The 17146-nt window shown below is 40.5% G+C and overlaps 2 long non-coding RNA genes across 2 annotated transcripts in view; both read left to right on the forward strand.

Moving 5' to 3' along the window:
- The first annotated feature begins 664 nt into the window (after positions 1–664).
- Positions 665–1504, forward strand: LOC141407409 (uncharacterized). Its single transcript, XR_012416426.1, has 2 exons — positions 665–957; positions 1106–1504. It is a non-coding gene; the product is annotated as an uncharacterized lncRNA (long non-coding RNA).
- Positions 1505–2090: 586 nt separating this feature from the next.
- The window catches only part of LOC141407408 (uncharacterized), a 32705-nt gene continuing 17649 nt past the window's right edge, over positions 2091–17146 (forward strand). The window contains exon 1 of the long non-coding RNA XR_012416425.1: positions 2091–2216. This is a non-coding gene — a long non-coding RNA (uncharacterized lncRNA). The remainder of the gene's footprint in view (positions 2217–17146) is intronic.

Genomic DNA, 17146 nt, shown 5'->3' on the forward strand with positions numbered 1-17146 from the left:
AAGTTGAAGTGCCATGACAGCAGTAAATACTTGGACCGCTGGCTCATGGCACATTTCTTTCAAATGTGCTTTTCTAGAAGTATTCACAACCATTTTAACTAAAACATTTGGATTAACTTCAAAAATATTAATAGTGTTCAAGTAAATATATCGCCTCTCTTAAGACACTAGTGAATCAATGATATAAGGATTAATTTAGCATCTCATTTCTTAGATAAAACCAGACAGGATTTCTTTTGGGACCAGTAAATAATTGCTATCGCTTCTCGGCCTTTTGTCTAAGATCAAGTGTGTAAATAATTGCTAAGAACAATTCTGGTCAGGCACGGTGGCTCATGCCTGTAATCCCAGCACTTTGGGAGGCTGAGGCGGGTGGATCATGAGGTCAGGAGTTCAAGACCAGCCTGGCCAAGATGGTGAAACCCCGTCTCTACTAAAAAAAAATAGAAAAATTAGCCGGGCGTGGTGGCACACGCCTGTAGTCCCAGCTACTCGGGAGGCTGAGGCAGGAGAATCGCTTGAACCCGGGAGGCAAAGGTTGTGGTGAGCCGAGATCATGCCATTGCACTCCTGCCTGGATGACAAGAGTGAAACTCCATCTTAAAAAAAAAAAAGGAAAAAAGAACAATTCTGTTTTTTTGGTTTTTGGTGTTTTTTTTTTGAGACGGTCTCGCTCTGTGGCCCAGGGTGGAGTGCAATGGCGCGATCTCGGATCACTGCAACATCCGGCTCCTGGATTCCAGCGATTCTCCTACCTTAGCCTCCCGAATAACTGGGATTACAGACGCCCACCATCACGCCCAGCTAGTTTTTGTATTTTTAGTAGAGACGGAGTTTTGCCATGTTGGCCAGGCTGGTCAACTCCTGACTTCACGTGATCCGCGCACCTCAGCCTCCCAAAGTGCTGGGATTACAGGCGGGAGCACCGCGCCCGGCCCACTAAGAACAATTCTAAAGGTAACTGCTTTTGACAAATTGGAAATCTAACTCACAGCGGCTTGTTTTTCTGGAATAACTCCCTTCTATAGAACTCTTCTAAGTGTTGATTTTGCAAAGATGTTTCCAAATCAGATTTGCCTAATTATGTTTATGTCTACCCATGCAGACATACTGAAAGACTAAGAAATCACACAGCACAGGACAACGGAAGCAACTTGAAGAAATTTCAGATATTCTTGAAAGTATGAATTACAATCACAGAAAATGTATTTCATTTGTCAAAATTCTTGATTTCTCAAGTTCAAAAATGCCTTGGCACATTTCCACGGCTCCTGGCTAGAAGGAGAATTTAACTTGGCTCTACTCCCAGGTTTGTAAAAAGACCATTCACAGTTAATTCCATTTTGAAAACGTTTTTAGTTTGAGTATGCTTTAATCGAAGGCTTAGTCAATGAGCTTTCACTTTAAAGAATTGTTTTATATGAAATCTTTTTGTGTGTGACTTTGCCTCTCTAGTATTGAGAATTATCGAATTCACAATTAAATAAAACAATCTACAAGAAAACATGTTTCTCAAACATTTCTGTTTTTAAAAAATCATTGAATATCAAAGCAAACTAATGCTCAAAACATGACCAAACAATTGCTTGATGATATTGTGTCATACAAACAAAACAAAATAAAATGACCAAACCATTTTCACTTTTCTATGCTATCAAAAAATCAATTCAGTACTTTTTGTTTAGTGTTTGAAATACACAAGGACTGCTCAGAATATCACAATTACCTTGTAAAAGTCTAGTTCTTATCCTTTCTTGGTGGAGATTGAGGCAGACGAAAGCAAATGCTGTAGAAATGTTAGTTCTAAATTCAGAAAAACACCTCAGAACTCTCTTCCTTAAATCCTTTTTAGGATATTTATGCATTTGCCCCACCTCTGGCCATCTAATTTAAATTTAAAAAAAGGTCTGGTGAGGTGGCTCAAGCCCCTAATCTCAGCACTTCTGAGGCAGAGGCGGGCGGATTACTTGAGGTCAGAAATTCGAGATCAGCCTGAGAAGCATAGCAAAGCTCCCTCTCTACCAAAAACAGAAAATAGCCAAGCGTGGTGACGCGCACCTGTGGTCCCAGCTACACAGGAGGCGGAGATGGGACGATCGCTTATGCCCACGAGGTCGAGGCTGCTTTGAGCCAACCTGGACGACAGAGCAAGACCCAGTCTCAAAGAAAGAAAGAAAGAAATGTAAAAGAAGACAAAAGAGCTTTTTGGTCTTCAGGTAGGAGTTAACTCCGTTTCGCAGGAGATAGGATATAGATTTATTTTCGCAGGAGAAACCGAAAGAGTTTCATCAAATTATAGATCAAAATTGATTCACTGACTCAGCAAATAGTTATTGGGGCCCTCCCGGGTTCCAGGCAGTACTGAACACTAGAAATATGAAAAATAAATCAATAAATTCGACCAAGTCTTATCCTCAAAAGAATTTACAGTTGTGCAGAGAGAAGTGACAGGAAACAGTCAGTACAATTCATTGTGAGTGCTGTGACGCTCAGCAGCATTGGGAACGGTGCAGTCTCAGGAGGGACAGCCACCTACTCTTTGAGGCAAAACAAAGGGTAAAGAGGTGGCGGGGGTGGGGGGTGGGGGGTGGTGGGAAGGGGTTTGGAAAGGGAGGGGTTGGCAGGAGTCTTCCTCTAAGCAAACTGAAAAGCCAGAGAAACTGGCCTAGATAGAAGAAAAGCCTTTTTCAGGCCAGGTGAGGTGGCTCACACCTATAATCCCAGTACTTTAGGAGGCTGAGGCGGGTGGATCACCTGATGTCAGGAGTTTGAGGCCAGCCTGGCCAACATGGTGAAATCCTGTCTCCACTAAAAATACAAGAATTAGCTGGGCGTGGTGGCACACGCCTGTAATCCCATCTACTCAGGACGCTAAGGCAGGAGAATTGCTTGAACCCAGGAGGCAGAGGCTGCACTGAGCCAAGATCACGCCACTGTACTCCAGCCTGGGTGACAGAGCAAAACTCTCTTAAAAAAAAATATATATATATATACACATATATATACAAAATATATATATATAAATATATATGTGTGTATGTGTGTGTGTGTGTGTGTGTATATATATATATATAAGTAGAAGAAAAGCAGGCAGGCACAGTGGCTCATGCCTGTAATCTTAGCACTTTGGGAGGCTGAGGTCAGCAAATCACTGAGGTGGGCAGATCACTGAGATCAGGAGTTCGAGACCAGCCTCACCAACATGGTGAAACCCCATCTCTGCTAACAATACAAAAAAGAAGAGAAAATCCAGGCATGGCAGCAGCCACCTGTAATCCCAGCTACTTGGGAGGCTGAAGCAGGAGAATCACTTGAATGGGGGAGGCAGAGGTTGCAGTGGCTGAGGCAGGAGAATCTCTTGAACGCAGGAGGCAGAGGTTGCAGTGAGACGACTGGCGCCTGGCTGACAAGAGTGAAACTCCATCTCAAAAAAAAAAAAAAAAGAAGAAAAGCCTTTTTCCCTCTGCCTTGCCCCCTCCCCCAAGTGCCAGTGTTTGTAAAAATTAAAAGCTGTAAAGGAAAAGAGAACCAGGCATCACTAAGAGTTAAGTTTTCACCCTAGAGGGTTGTAGGTCTGACATAAGGGAGAAGTACATTGAGGCAAGATTGTGAAGTTACTTATGACAAGCCAAATGGCTGGGGAGCCATTTAAGGTTTTGTTTTGTTTTTTTAATCAGAGCCTCCCCGCCCATGTCTAAAGGTTTTTAAACTGACTGATAACATAACCAGGTTAGCACTCTAGGAATTTTACACCCCACCCCCACCCTGCTCATACTCAGAGCTTATATTTGGGCAGATGTTAGGACACTGATTACTGTATAGATAATAATTACAACCATATGACCAGATAAAAAAACAATAAGAGAAATTATAGATAGTGAAGAGAAGCAGTACAAGATCTGAACCCCTGAGTGACAGGAAAAAAACCACGATGCTTTTCCTGTTCTCAGATACAAGTCACTTGACCCACTTAACCCTTCACTTCCTTTTTTTTTCTTTTTTTTTTTTTTTTGAGATGGAGTCTCACTCTGTCGCCCAGGCTGGAGTGCAGTGGTGTGATCTTCACTCCCTGCAACATCCGCCCCCACAGATTCAAGCAATTCACCTGCCTCAGCCTCCCTAGTAGCTGGGATTACAGGTATGCACTACCACGCCTGGCTAATGTTTGTATTTTTAGTAGAGACAGGGTTTTGCCATGTTGGCCAGTCTGGTCTTAAACTCCTGACCTCGAGTGATCCGCCCACCTCAGCCTCCCAAAGTGCTGAGATTACAGACATGAGCCCCTGCAGCCAGCTGACCTTTCACTTCTGATACCAGGTATGTGGGGGATCCCCCCCACACCAAACAGTCCTCAGCAGGCACCAATTAATTAATTGAATTTATCCAGTTCAATTCGGACATGATCTACCTAGAGATAGTGTCAGATCACACAAATTGAGAGCTCAGTTCCGTAATACTGACCCCTACTTTAGATGGCAATTCCAAGTTCCAGATTGTAACCTGTACTTCTGACAGACCAGCTATAAATTGGGGTTCCCATGACCCACTCTTCAGGTTTGATTAATTTGCTGCAGTGGCTAGAGTGGGAATATTTACCCATTTCTTATAAAGGATATTACACAGAATACAGATGAATAGCCTGATGGCAGCGATGCACAGGGCAAGGTATGGGAGAAGACGCGTGGAGCTTCCATGTCCTCTCCAGGTGTGCTGCCCTCCAGGAAACTCCACGTGTTTAGCTATCTGGAAGCTCATCCGATCCTGTCCTTTTGGGTTTTCATGGAGACATGACTGACTGCATCACTGGCTACTGGTGATGAACTCAATCTTCAGCTCTCTCCCCTTGCTGGAGGTTGGAGGTGAGGTGGGGCTGAAGTTGCAACTCTCTAATCACATGGTTGGTTTCCCCTATCCTGAGGCCATTCAGGAGCCCACCAAAAATCACTTCATTAAAGCAATAGATGCTCCTGTCATCCAGGAAATACCAAAAGATTTAGGAGCTCTGTGTCAGATGCTCATATCACTCAGGAAATTACAAAGTCTTAGAAGTTCTGTGTAAGGAACTGGGGTCAAAGACCAAATATTAGAACAAAAGGTTATCCTAGTGCCCCTAATTGCAAGAGTTTTAGCAGCTCTGTGCCAGGATAGGTCAGGTGCAAGTGGTTCATGCCTGTAATCCCAGCACTTTGGGAAGCAGAGGCTGGAGGATCACTTTCAAGACCAGCAGTTTGACACCAGCCTGGGCAACATGCAAGACCCCATCTCTCCAAAAATAAAAATAAATAGAGGTTCTGTGCCAGGAATCAGAGGTCAGAGACCAATAATATATTTCATATTATATCACACTTTCACAACCCCAAATCTCAGAGACTTAAAACAATAGAAATTGATTTCTCACTCATGCTGTACATGTATTGCCTATTTGGCAAGACGTCAGGCTCTGTGCATTGTAGTTCATCAGGGATCCAGCCTGACTGAACAGCTACCGTCTTCAACACTGCTGGTTATCGTACCAGGGCAAAATAGAGTTCTGGAGTGACACACATCATTTAGCTCTTAACTCATTGGCCAGAGCAAATTACTTGAAGAAGCCAGAAAGCACGGACCTCCATATACACAGAGGGTGGAAAGACCTGGAAATATCTGGCAAACATGTGTTTGACGATCATAAAGGGTTTTATAAATGATGCCCATTTATCATTTCCTTTCTTTCCATTGAAGACAGGCAAGGTCATTTGCTGAGAGTAATGGAGGAGGTAGAGGAGGCTGAAGAGGAAGATATTGTTCATTCTTTTTCTAAGTGTTTAAGTGAATATTACCAGAGAAAAGTAATTGTTGAATGCCCATTTGTGATTTATAGCCATACATGTAGTATGACATCCATCAGTACAACTATGGGTTGATTGACTTTGATCTTTAGCTGCTCAAGTAAAGATTCTGAGTAGGCAGGTATGTGAAAGTTTTACTATGCAATTATGATGAAGGGTGAGTGGACACGGATGTTAAAATTGCTTGCAAAGGTGAGATTATAAGTGATGATGGACCATGGTTGAAACAGGTCATTGAGTGACTCAGTTATTCTTAAGTAGTACATTTTTCCTCTGTAAAATAAAGAATGAGTCTATAAAGTTAATACCATCAATCGAATTTGTCAGTCATGAAGGACATTTATTTGGTTGTCTACCCAGAATGTCTCCTGTCTCTTAGAATAGTCAGCTTCTTCTTTGGATAAATTAAAATTCCACTCCAAACTTAAGCCATGTAGTCACAATGGGAGTGCCCTCTACTACACATTACCATTTATGATTGGGTAGACCTCTTACCTGAACCTGAGTCCTTTTCGCTTCCTCACTTTCTGGCCACAAGGGCAAGATGTCCTCAACCAGGCCTATCAAAGTCCTTCCCTGGGGTCTTTTTAACTGGATGTCAGATGATAGGGTCTTTTTCTTCACTGATACTGAGCCCATGAGGAGGTGAGGTCAGAGCTATGCACGGGGCAACTCACTGCCTTGAGGGAGAAGTTTCAAGAGAACTGACTTGGCAGCAGATGTGAGATGAGGGGCAAACAAATTCTCACCCCCACAAGTCTCCACATCCTCCTCAGCCCCATGGCCACATCTCCTCTGCCCTTCTCAGGTTCTGATTATGCAAACCTGTAAATTTCCTACTTTGAGTTGTATTTCTCTCACTTATAAGCAAAAAATCTAACTAATATGATTGGGAAGTCAATTTGTATTTTTTTTTAAACTTCAGGTTTTACAAAATATAGTATATTGTAATTCTAAGTAGGTGAAAATCATCCATCAAGAACCTCTGCTCTGTGTCGGCTCTGCTAGGAACAGGGTAAAAAGGAAGCTTGGCAGAATAAAATTTTTCCTATTTTTTATTTCCTTATTGTCCTGCTGGAAATATATATCCACAATCAAAACATAGAAATAGGAACATGTTTATAATGATAGAGATGGCACAAAAAAGCAAATGATGAATTCCTTCCCAAAATTATCCCGTAAGAGTTAAGCTATAACATTCACATAATAGGAATCATAACAGAACCACTGAAAGTGTCAACTTAAACGACAGAGAGAGGCTCTCTAAAAGGAAATGATATTTATTCAGAAATAGAGCATTGCAATATAAACTATGTACATATTCCAGGAGTAAAGAGGGATTTTAAGGGCAGAGCATGGTGGCTCATGTCTGTAATCTCAGCACTTTGGGAGGCTGAGGCAGGTGGATTGCTTAAGCTCAGGAGTTTGAGACCAGGATGAGCAACATGGTAAAACCCTGTCTCTACCAAAAATACAAAAAACATTAGCTGGGCATGGTGGCATGTGCCTATAGTCTCAGCTACTTGGGAGGCTGAGGTGGGAGGATCAGTTGAGCCTAGGAGGTAGAGGTTGCAGTGAGCCAAGATCGTGCCGCTCCACTCCAACCTGGGTGACAGAGAGACCCCGTCTCAGAGAAAAAAAAAAAAAAAAAAAAAAAGGTTTTTAAAGGAAAAATGAGGAAGACTATGTAATTGTTTTGAGATAATTATCCTTGGCTTCAAGGGTCAATAACGAACATGACACCAATCTGAGGCTGGATAAGCAGAAACTGGGCAGATGTCCTCATAGCAAGTGTTTCTTGTGTAAGGTTGTGATGGCCTTTGTGCAAGGTTGTGGCTTCGCAGAGTCCTTTGTGATAGTTTTTGTTAACAGTAATTTGTGCAGGAGAACCCTTTTTTAATGGCATTCCTGGATCAATTTGTTTATATATATATATATATATTTTAAACATAAGTGGCTTCATTTTGATACTGACAACTTTAATGTTTCCCCCTTTTGATTAAGAACTTTCTTTAAAAGCATCACTGATCAATCATCCTGTAATTAGGTTCTGATTGTCCCTTGATACCTGGGATTAATCTGTTCTGAGTTTCTGGTCTCATCCCACATGGGAGGAAATGATTGGTGGCCAGGAGTCAGCGTCAAAATACTTCAGCCACATTTGAGCAACAAGGGAGGTTTGAAGGGAGTTGCTCTTGGACCAAGTCTACCTAGAGTCCATTATTAAGTTCAATTTTGTTTGTTCTATAATCCTTAGCTATCACCTCAAAACTTATGGGCCAGCATTATTCTGATAGGAGTTGTATTGCTGTAAAAACTTAACAAGTTACAGATACAAAGCTTAAAAGGGGAAAATAAAAAACAAAACTAATAGTAATATGACAATCCAAGTTTTCATAATGGTTTTAAGCCATGAACCTAGGCTTAAAAGCAATCAATTGAATACAGCAAATGACCATTATCCTCTCAAGTGAAAAAGGTAGGCATTTGAGTGAAAAAGGAAGGGATGTGAGTCTCATTATGATACAGAATGTTATTCCTATATCGGGAGAAGTTGTCTATGAAAACCTCAACTTCTCCTCCTGGTTTGCAGTTTGAATGGCTCTGGTTATGGCATTGGGTAGCTGGTGAACTTTTTGTGTGATCCATACATCAGGTATGAGACTTGGTCCTTAAAATTAATCTATTATCAGCTTATAGGGCTTTAGGAACAGAGCGGTTCCCATTTTTAGTAATTCCAGAATATAATTTAGGCTGGATTTATAGTTTTATAACCTTTATGTCAAACCCTGACACCTTAAAACATCAGCAGACAAAATATAAAACTCTCTGACCGATAAACTAAGGCAAAAATTTATGCTGAGAATTTTAAGGACATTTCTATTTTTATTTTACTATTTTAAAACAGTTTTTTTTTTTTTTTTTTTAATCAAAGATGTACTTAAGTCACATGAACTAAAAGCCATTTGGATTAATCACTATATATTTTATATGGGCACTCACCTATCTAAGCCATTGGCCTAGATAAGTGTAATAAAATACATAGTAAATAATGAAATATAGTATTTAGTAATAAAAAATATAGTATTTAACCCAAATTCTTAAGGGATTTCAGTCTGACTTTGCCAGATTTTACCATGTAAACACAACTTACAACATAAGACATGTACATATGCATAAATAAACCTAGACAGGTATAACATACAAACAAAGATTTTTTTAGGTTTCATTTTAGAATTTTGAGACAGTAAAACATATGAACTCACTGGTTTACAAAAGACTGTTGTATCCAAATTATATTTCTGACAAAATAGGACATGTTCACATAGCTAAAACTTTATTTGCCTCAATAGGTAATCTAATGAAGGCTGTGAACCAAAATTTCTGGTAAAGAAGTTTGGTTTTAAAAACATTTTGGTCAGGTGTGGTGTGATAATCCCTATAATCCCAGCACTTTGGGAGGCCAAGACAGGAGGATTGCTTGAGGCCAGCAATTCCAGACCAGTCTAGGCAACATAGTGAGACTCCCATCTCTACAATTTTTTTTTTTTAATTAACTGGGCATGATGCAACATGCCTATAGTCCCAGCTGAGGCAGAAGGATCCCTTGAGCTCAGGAGTTCAACGGTGCAGTGAGCTAAGAAGGTGCCCCTGCACGGTAGCCAGGGTGACAGAGTGGGACCTTGTTGCTAAAATATATAAAATAGCTGGGCACAGTGGCTTACACCTGTAATCCCAGCACTTTGGGAGGCCGAGGCGGGAGTTCGAGAGCAGTCTGGCTAGCATGGTGAAACCCCATCTCTACTAAAAATACAACAATTAGCCGGGCGTGGTGGCAGGGGCCTGTAATCCCAGCTACTCAGGAAGTTGAGGCAGGAAAATCCCCTGAACTCTGGAGACGGAGGCTGTGGTGAGTGGAGATCATGCCATTGCACTCCAGCCTGGGCAACAGGGAGACTCCATCTCAAAAACATAAAAACAAAAATAAAATAAAATACATAAAATAAAGTAAAACAAACATTTCCTTCAGCACCACCCCCTTTTTAGTTTTTTAGTATCAAATAAGTTTTGCTAGGACTGGCTTAATTGTATAAGAAAAACAAAATCTCCAATAGCCTTGAACTTTTAGTAACAAATCTATCTTTTGTTTGCTGGTTTCATTGACTAGTCAATGCAGGCAGCGAAGTATTAACAATTTTTACAGCCTTTTTAGAAAAATTAAATCTTTGATGGAATGCCATAAATAATGAGTTTTATCTCAACATCATCAGAAAAAATCAGCAGATTCAAAGTAGACAGAGAAAAAAAGAGTGATAGAGAACTTAGCGCTATATGGTAACTCTATCATCGCAGGTTTTTTAGAGTTCCAATCAGGACCATTGAATCTCTGAATTTTTCTTGATGTAATTTGCCCATTGATTTTAAAATGTGCACAAGAACACAAGAATGGGCCATAATATGTAACCAGCTGGAGTCCAGAAAATTTGGCATGCTTTAATGTTTGAGAATCCCATTCTATTTCTTATTAATCTCTCAAGAGCTAAGGCAATCCTATAAATTCTGTCAGAGAATGCAGGGAGCTTGATTCAGTGTTTTAGACAGTGGCAACCACCCTAGTGGTAGTTTAGCCACCCTGCTCACACTATTTATGTTTACTTTTGCTCTTGGAATATTTTCGGATACAAACAAGGGAGAAGAGCCAAATTACTTATAGACACATACAACCAAACCAAAATCAAAGTGCTCACAAAAATTTTAACCCAGTTTGTGCAGATCAAATGAAATATTAAATGAGTCATGCAGAAATAATAAAAAGTAAAACAAACAAATCACTCGAAAGCAAATTCACCAGAAAAGATATGCCTCAGTGACAGAACATAAATTTTGTAGAAACCAGAGTACTCAAACCCGGACACTTGTCTTCATACCAAAAAAGACTTGGCAGAATAGGCAAAAGGTATTTTATTATACCAGAAGGGGTGTAAGGTCCTTTATTGAAGATGGCCTTATAACCAAAATAAATCCCAAATAAAGTAAAAAAAAAACTCACAAAGGGGGAAAATTTGCCTGACAGAAGACTTGCCAGAGCAGAAAAAGTAAGCTGTGGAAGCAGAGAACTCAAATGGCTCAAGTGAGTACTGCACACTGGTTCTAAGAGTTGTTGATTCCTTCCAAAAGTGATCTTGTCCCAGGTCTGCTTCTGGACACCATTTAGGACCACCTAAATAAACAGAGAAGGATCTCTAAAAGAAATACTATTGCCCGGGCACAATAGCTCATGCCTGTAATCCCAGCACTTTGGGAGGCCAAGGCGGGGCTGATCATCTGAGGTCAGGAGATCGAGACCAGCCTGACCAACATGGAGAAATCCTGTCTCTACTAAAAATACAAAATTAGCTGGGCATGGTGGTGCATGCCTGTAATCTCAGCTACTCAGGAGGCTGAGTCAGGAGAATCTCTTGAACCTGGGAGGCAGAGGTTGCGGTGAGCCAAAATCACACCATTGAACTCCAGCCTGGGCAAAAAGAGCGAAACTCCATCTCAGAAAAAAAAAAAAAACAACTATTTATTCTTGAATAGGGCATTGCAGTGGGAATACGCACATAGTTTATCATGGTTTACTGTGGCACATGTATTACTATCGCAAGCCTTATTCCTAAATAAATATCTTTTTTTGAAAAAGAGAACTCTGTTTGACACGTAGGTTGACAAAAGCAATTGCAAAGAGACAGAATGACTGTGGCCTGAAAAACTTTTCTAATGCTGTTTAAAACTGTTTTAAAGATACTTAAAAACATATACAGGCTGGGCGCGGTGTCTCATGCCTATAATCCCAGCACTTTGGGAGGCTGAGGCGGGCAGATCACTTGAGCCCAGGAATTCAAGACCAGCATGGCCAACATGATGAAACCCCATCTCTACTAAAAATATAAAAATTAGCCCAGGCATGGTGGCACCACCTGTAATCTCAGCTACTCAGGAGGGTGAGGCTGGAGATTTGCTTCACCCTGGGAGGTGGAGGTTGCAGTGAGCCAACATTGCTCCCCTGCACTCCAGCCTGGACAATACAGTAAGACTCTGTCTGAAAAAACAAACAAACAAACACCAAAAAACATATACAAAAGTAACGAGAAAACTACAACATATAGCCATACATCCCTGACCCTGACCCTAGTTTCACAGTTATCAAGATTTTGCACACATTTGCCTCTAGCCTTCTTCTTCTTCTTCTTTTTTTTTTTTTTTTTTTTTTGCTGAAGTATTTTAAAGTGTATTCTAGTGTTATAGCATGATACCCCTGCATACTTCAACATGCATCACTACCATAATGGACATTTTCTTACTTATTTAGTGATTAATGTCAGCTCAAACTCTTACCAACCCTGAAATGTAAGCATTATTCTTCCTATTTTTACAGATTAGAAAAGAGCCTGAGAGAGGGGTATCCCATGAGATGACCAACACATGGTCATCTTTCTCATGACCTTTTCTCATGGAGATTACTTTCTAGTCAGGTGATATAAAACAGACAAATGAATACATAATTAAAAAGGTCATTATGGTGCGTGAAAAATGGCTTTTCTTTTCACCCCATCCTACCACTCCGTTTAATTCATATGGAACAAGGAGAGGCTGCCTCACTTACTTCTCCTTCTTTGTTTAGGGGTTTTCTATCACTTTCCTGTTGAATTTCAGTGTTCTCTCTTAGAGGATCTATTTGAGGTGTGATTATCTACTTGTTATTTTGGTTCTTCTTTGTGGAGGAGGGTGGTGTGAAGGACAGGGTGGGGGCCAGGGATAACTTTGCCCCTTGGGAATAACCTTGCCCCTTCCCCCCACCTTTATGCCCACATGCACCACCAAAGGGCCTGAGTACAGGCCCATGGGACCCAGCTCTACCTCTCCCAGTGTCCAAGCATGCCGTCCAAGGGGCCTGGGGATCACTGTGTATAATCCATCACTGTTGACACTTAAGCACCTAAGCACCCCTCCCAGGGGCCTGAGGAGTGGTCCACCAACTTGCCACTACCACTCTCAGCTGGCACTTACCCACATGCGCTACCTGTGGGTCTAGGAACTGGCCTGCCTAGCCTGTCACAGCCACTGCCAACACCAATACAAACCACTAGGAAGCCAGAGGGTTGTTCCACCACTGCTGCCGTCATCTCTCATGCTACGCCTGCTGCCCAGGTCTGAGGACCTACCCACCCACATGGCCTGCCACTACTGTTACCAGCACTCAAACAAGCTTTCTGGAGCTCAAGAAATTGGCCTGCCTGGACCATGTAACACTGGTGCTAGCATATGCCACCCTGGGGTCCAAAGATAGGTATGCTGTGCCCACCACTACTAACACTGGGCCAGATTACTGGCCCACCTGTTGTACCCATCCACAGCAAAATGTCACCAGAACCACTACTAGCAACTGCACCCTAAATCACTGAGTTAACTATAGAAACTAAGCTGTTTGTAGCCAAAGAAACTATATGGAAACTATACTACTGCATGTGACCAGAATCAAAGTCAAAGTGTCCTACCCAACCAACATCTTCAGGAAAAACAGGAGATGAAAAACCTCTAGAAAGGAAATTACAAACCACTGAAGAAATAAATTGAAGAGGACACAAACAAAAGGAAAGACATCCCGTGCTCATGGACTGGAAGAATTTATATTTTTAAAATGATCATATTATCCAAAGCAATCTACAAACTCAAGACAATTCTTATCAAAATACTAATGTCATTTTTCAGAGAAATAGAAAAAATAATCCTAAAATTCATATGGCACTGAAAAAGAGCCTAAGTAGCCAAAGCAATTCTGAACAAAAATAATAAAGCTGAAGGCATCACCCTATCTGACTTCAAAATGTATTACGAAGATGTATTAATCAAAACAGCATGGTATTGATCTAAAAACAAATGTCTATGTCTCCACATAGACATATGGAACAAAATAGAGAACACAGAAATAAATCTAAACAATAACAGTGAACTGATTTTTAACAAAGGTGTCAAGCACATCTATTGAGGAAAGGACACGCTTTTCAATAAATGGAGCTGGGAAAACTGGATATCCATAAGCAAAAGAATGTAACTGGACCCCTGTCTCTTGCCATATACAAAAATAAACTCAAGATGGATAAAATATTTACATGGAATACCCCAAACTATAAAACTACTGGAAGAAGGCCGGGCGTGGTGACTCATGCCTGTAATCACAGCACTTTGGGAGGTTGAGGTGGACAGATCACAAGATCAGGAGTTCGAGACCAGCCTGGCCAACATGGTGAAACTCCGTCTCTCCTAAAAAAAAATACAAAAAAATTATCCGGGTGTGGTGGCACATGCCTGTAATCCCAGCTACTCGGGAGGCTGAGGCAGGAGAATTGCTTGAATCCGGGAGGCGGAGGTTGCAGTGAGCCGAGATTGCACCACTGCCCTCTAGCCTGGATGACAGAGCGAGACTCTGTCCGCCCCCCCCCCAAAAAAAAACTACTAGAAGAAAACAGGGGAAACACTTCAGGGCATTCGTCTAGGCAAAGATTTTATAACTAACACCTCAAAAGCATAGGCAACAACAATAAAAAATAGACGAATGGGATTATAAACTATTAACTCTAAACTATTAAACTAAAAAGCTCTGCACAGCAAACAATTAACAGAGTGAAGAGATAACCTGTTGAGTGAGATAAAATATTTGCCAACTATTCATCCAACAAAGCAGTAATATCCAGAATATACAAGGAACTCAAGCAACTCAATGGTATAAAAACAAATAATCCCAGTGAAAAGTGGGCAAAGGACATGCATAGACATTTCTCAAAAGAAGACACACAAATGACCAATCAGCATATGAAAAAAATGCTCAACATCACTAATCATCAGAGAAATGCAATGAAAACCACGAGATCATCTTACCCCAGTTGGAATGGCTATTATTAAAAAGACAAAAAGAAAAAAGCAGATGCTGACAAAGATGCAGAGAAAATAACCTCTTATATACTGTTGGTGGGAATGTAAATCAGTACAGCCACTAAGCAAAACAGTATGAGGATTTCTCAAAAACTTTTTTTAGAACTACCATACAATCCTACAATCTCACTACTGAGTATTTATCCAAAAGAAAAGAAATCAGTATATTAAAGGGATACTTGTACTCACATGTCTATTGCAGCACTGTTCACAATAGCCAAGATATGGAATCAACCGAAGTATTCATCAACTGGCATATAGATAAAGAAAATGTGGTATATATACACATGATGGAGTACTATTTGGCCATAAAAAAAAAAAAAAAAAATGAAATCTTGTCATTTGCAGAAACATGGATAGAACTAGAGGTCATTAAGTTAAGTGAAATAAGCCAGGCACAGGAAGACAAATGTGGCATATTCTCACTCATAGTTGGGGCTAAAAAAAGTTGAACTCATGGAGGTAGAGAACAGAATGATAGTTACCACAGACTGGGATGAATGGATATGCGCTGGCAGTTGCAGGGGTATGAGGAGAGGTTGGTTAATGGGTGCAAAAAATACAGTTAGAAGAAATAAATAAGTTACAGTGTTCAATAGAAGATTTGGGTTACTGTAGTTAACAACAATGTGTTGTATATTTCACAATAGCTAGAAGAGAGGTTTAAAATGCTCCCAGCACATAGAAATGATAAATGGTCGAGGTGAAAGATATCCTAAACACTCTGACTTGATCACTAGATATTCTATGCATGTAACAAAATATCACATGGACCCTGTAAATACGCATAAATATTATGTATCAATAAAAAATAATTTAAACATTTAAACAACAATACAAAAGAAATATCTTATTTTTATATTTAGAAGTTTAAAACTATAAAGTATTTTCTTTCCATATTCCTAGAAGTAGTCCTAAGCTCTTGGCAATTCGAACCAATCTCAAAAAAATCTATTGTGTGTTAAACATGACTGAATGTTAAGTGACAGTTGAAGAGACCAGATGTCAGATTTGTGTTTAGCACAAGCCTCAAAGGAGGTATTTAGCTCACTTTGTATCTTAATAGTACAGGGCTTTGGCTGTTTCCAAGCAGTGTATAGTTTTTAGATAAATGGTGTTAAATGTAGGCAGTTTACAATGCTGTGTCTACATCATGTCAAATATCCAGATAGCTGTAAGCAAACAGCAATCTAAGGGAAATTTTCTGCTTTTTCCTGGATATTTGACATCATGTAGTCTAAATCTGGCAGTCTCCTAAATACATGTCTTCTTTCAGAATTCTATATTCCGTGTTTTTCTCATATTACAACAGCAGCTGATAAGACACGTCAGTCACTCTCCTTGTTCTTAGAGCTATAGTGGCTCCTGTAAGTGATGTTGATTTTGATGTATGATAAGATTTCTAGACATTTCAAGGGGCTAGTGTGATAGCTAACACGATTCAAATTATAGTTTCATCCTATCATGGGAACTATATATTTTTAAATAGAAAAAGTGTAAAGATATTATTCATCATAGTTTGTAAATAAAATCTATATAGATAGATGTATTGTTTCCCATAAGAGTTATGGTCACTTTAGTAAGTGGAGTGATTCTAGTTCTATAAAGCTGTAGTGAATTATTGTAATTTTCTGCTGCCTTAGCATGCATTTTGAATATAAATTGGACTTCCTCATACCAAAAGCAAGGCTTAGTTGCCCTTAACATAATAATAGTTTCTAGCTCTGCATGTCCTCCCATTTCCTCAAGGTTGTTGATGTAGATATCTGCCCTATACAACCACCTGTAATGTGACAGGTCCCCCACGTTGATTACTTAAGGGTGGATGTCCACTGCTTACTTGCTGAAGGTCCAGCAGTGAACCAAGGCCAGGGTGTCCACTTGAGGGTCAGGTGTCCCTGAGAACCCAAACATCTGCGGGCATAGGTAGGAACATTCCAAGAAAAACAGTCTCATCACACTTAGGCCGTAGCCAAAGAGCCGGATCATTAGCTTGAAAGTAGCTTGGAGATGGGTGGTGATGTGGATCTCTAGAGATGTCCTGCTGCCACTCAGGAGTGCACCGTGTGTAAGTCCTAATAAATTCATCTACTCGCCAAGCTGGACTTACTCAAATCATTCTGTAGTCTCTTGGCTCCTTCCCAGTTTGGGAGGGGACATTACAGTCTCAGGTTTTTCTCATGATAATTGGTGTCACTAACCTAGGATCTAAGAGACCAAATGTTGAGTCAGGAAGGAGCAATCTGTCGGGGGAATCACAGAGTAGTCAGAGACATAAATGTGGAGTGGAGTTACCCCACTGCTCAACCTTTGTGGGCCACTGTGTGGGGACGGGGATGCTCAGA

The sequence above is a fragment of the Macaca fascicularis genome, chromosome 8 (assembly GCF_037993035.2).
Source record: "Macaca fascicularis isolate 582-1 chromosome 8, T2T-MFA8v1.1".
Lineage (NCBI taxonomy): Eukaryota > Metazoa > Chordata > Mammalia > Primates > Cercopithecidae > Macaca > Macaca fascicularis.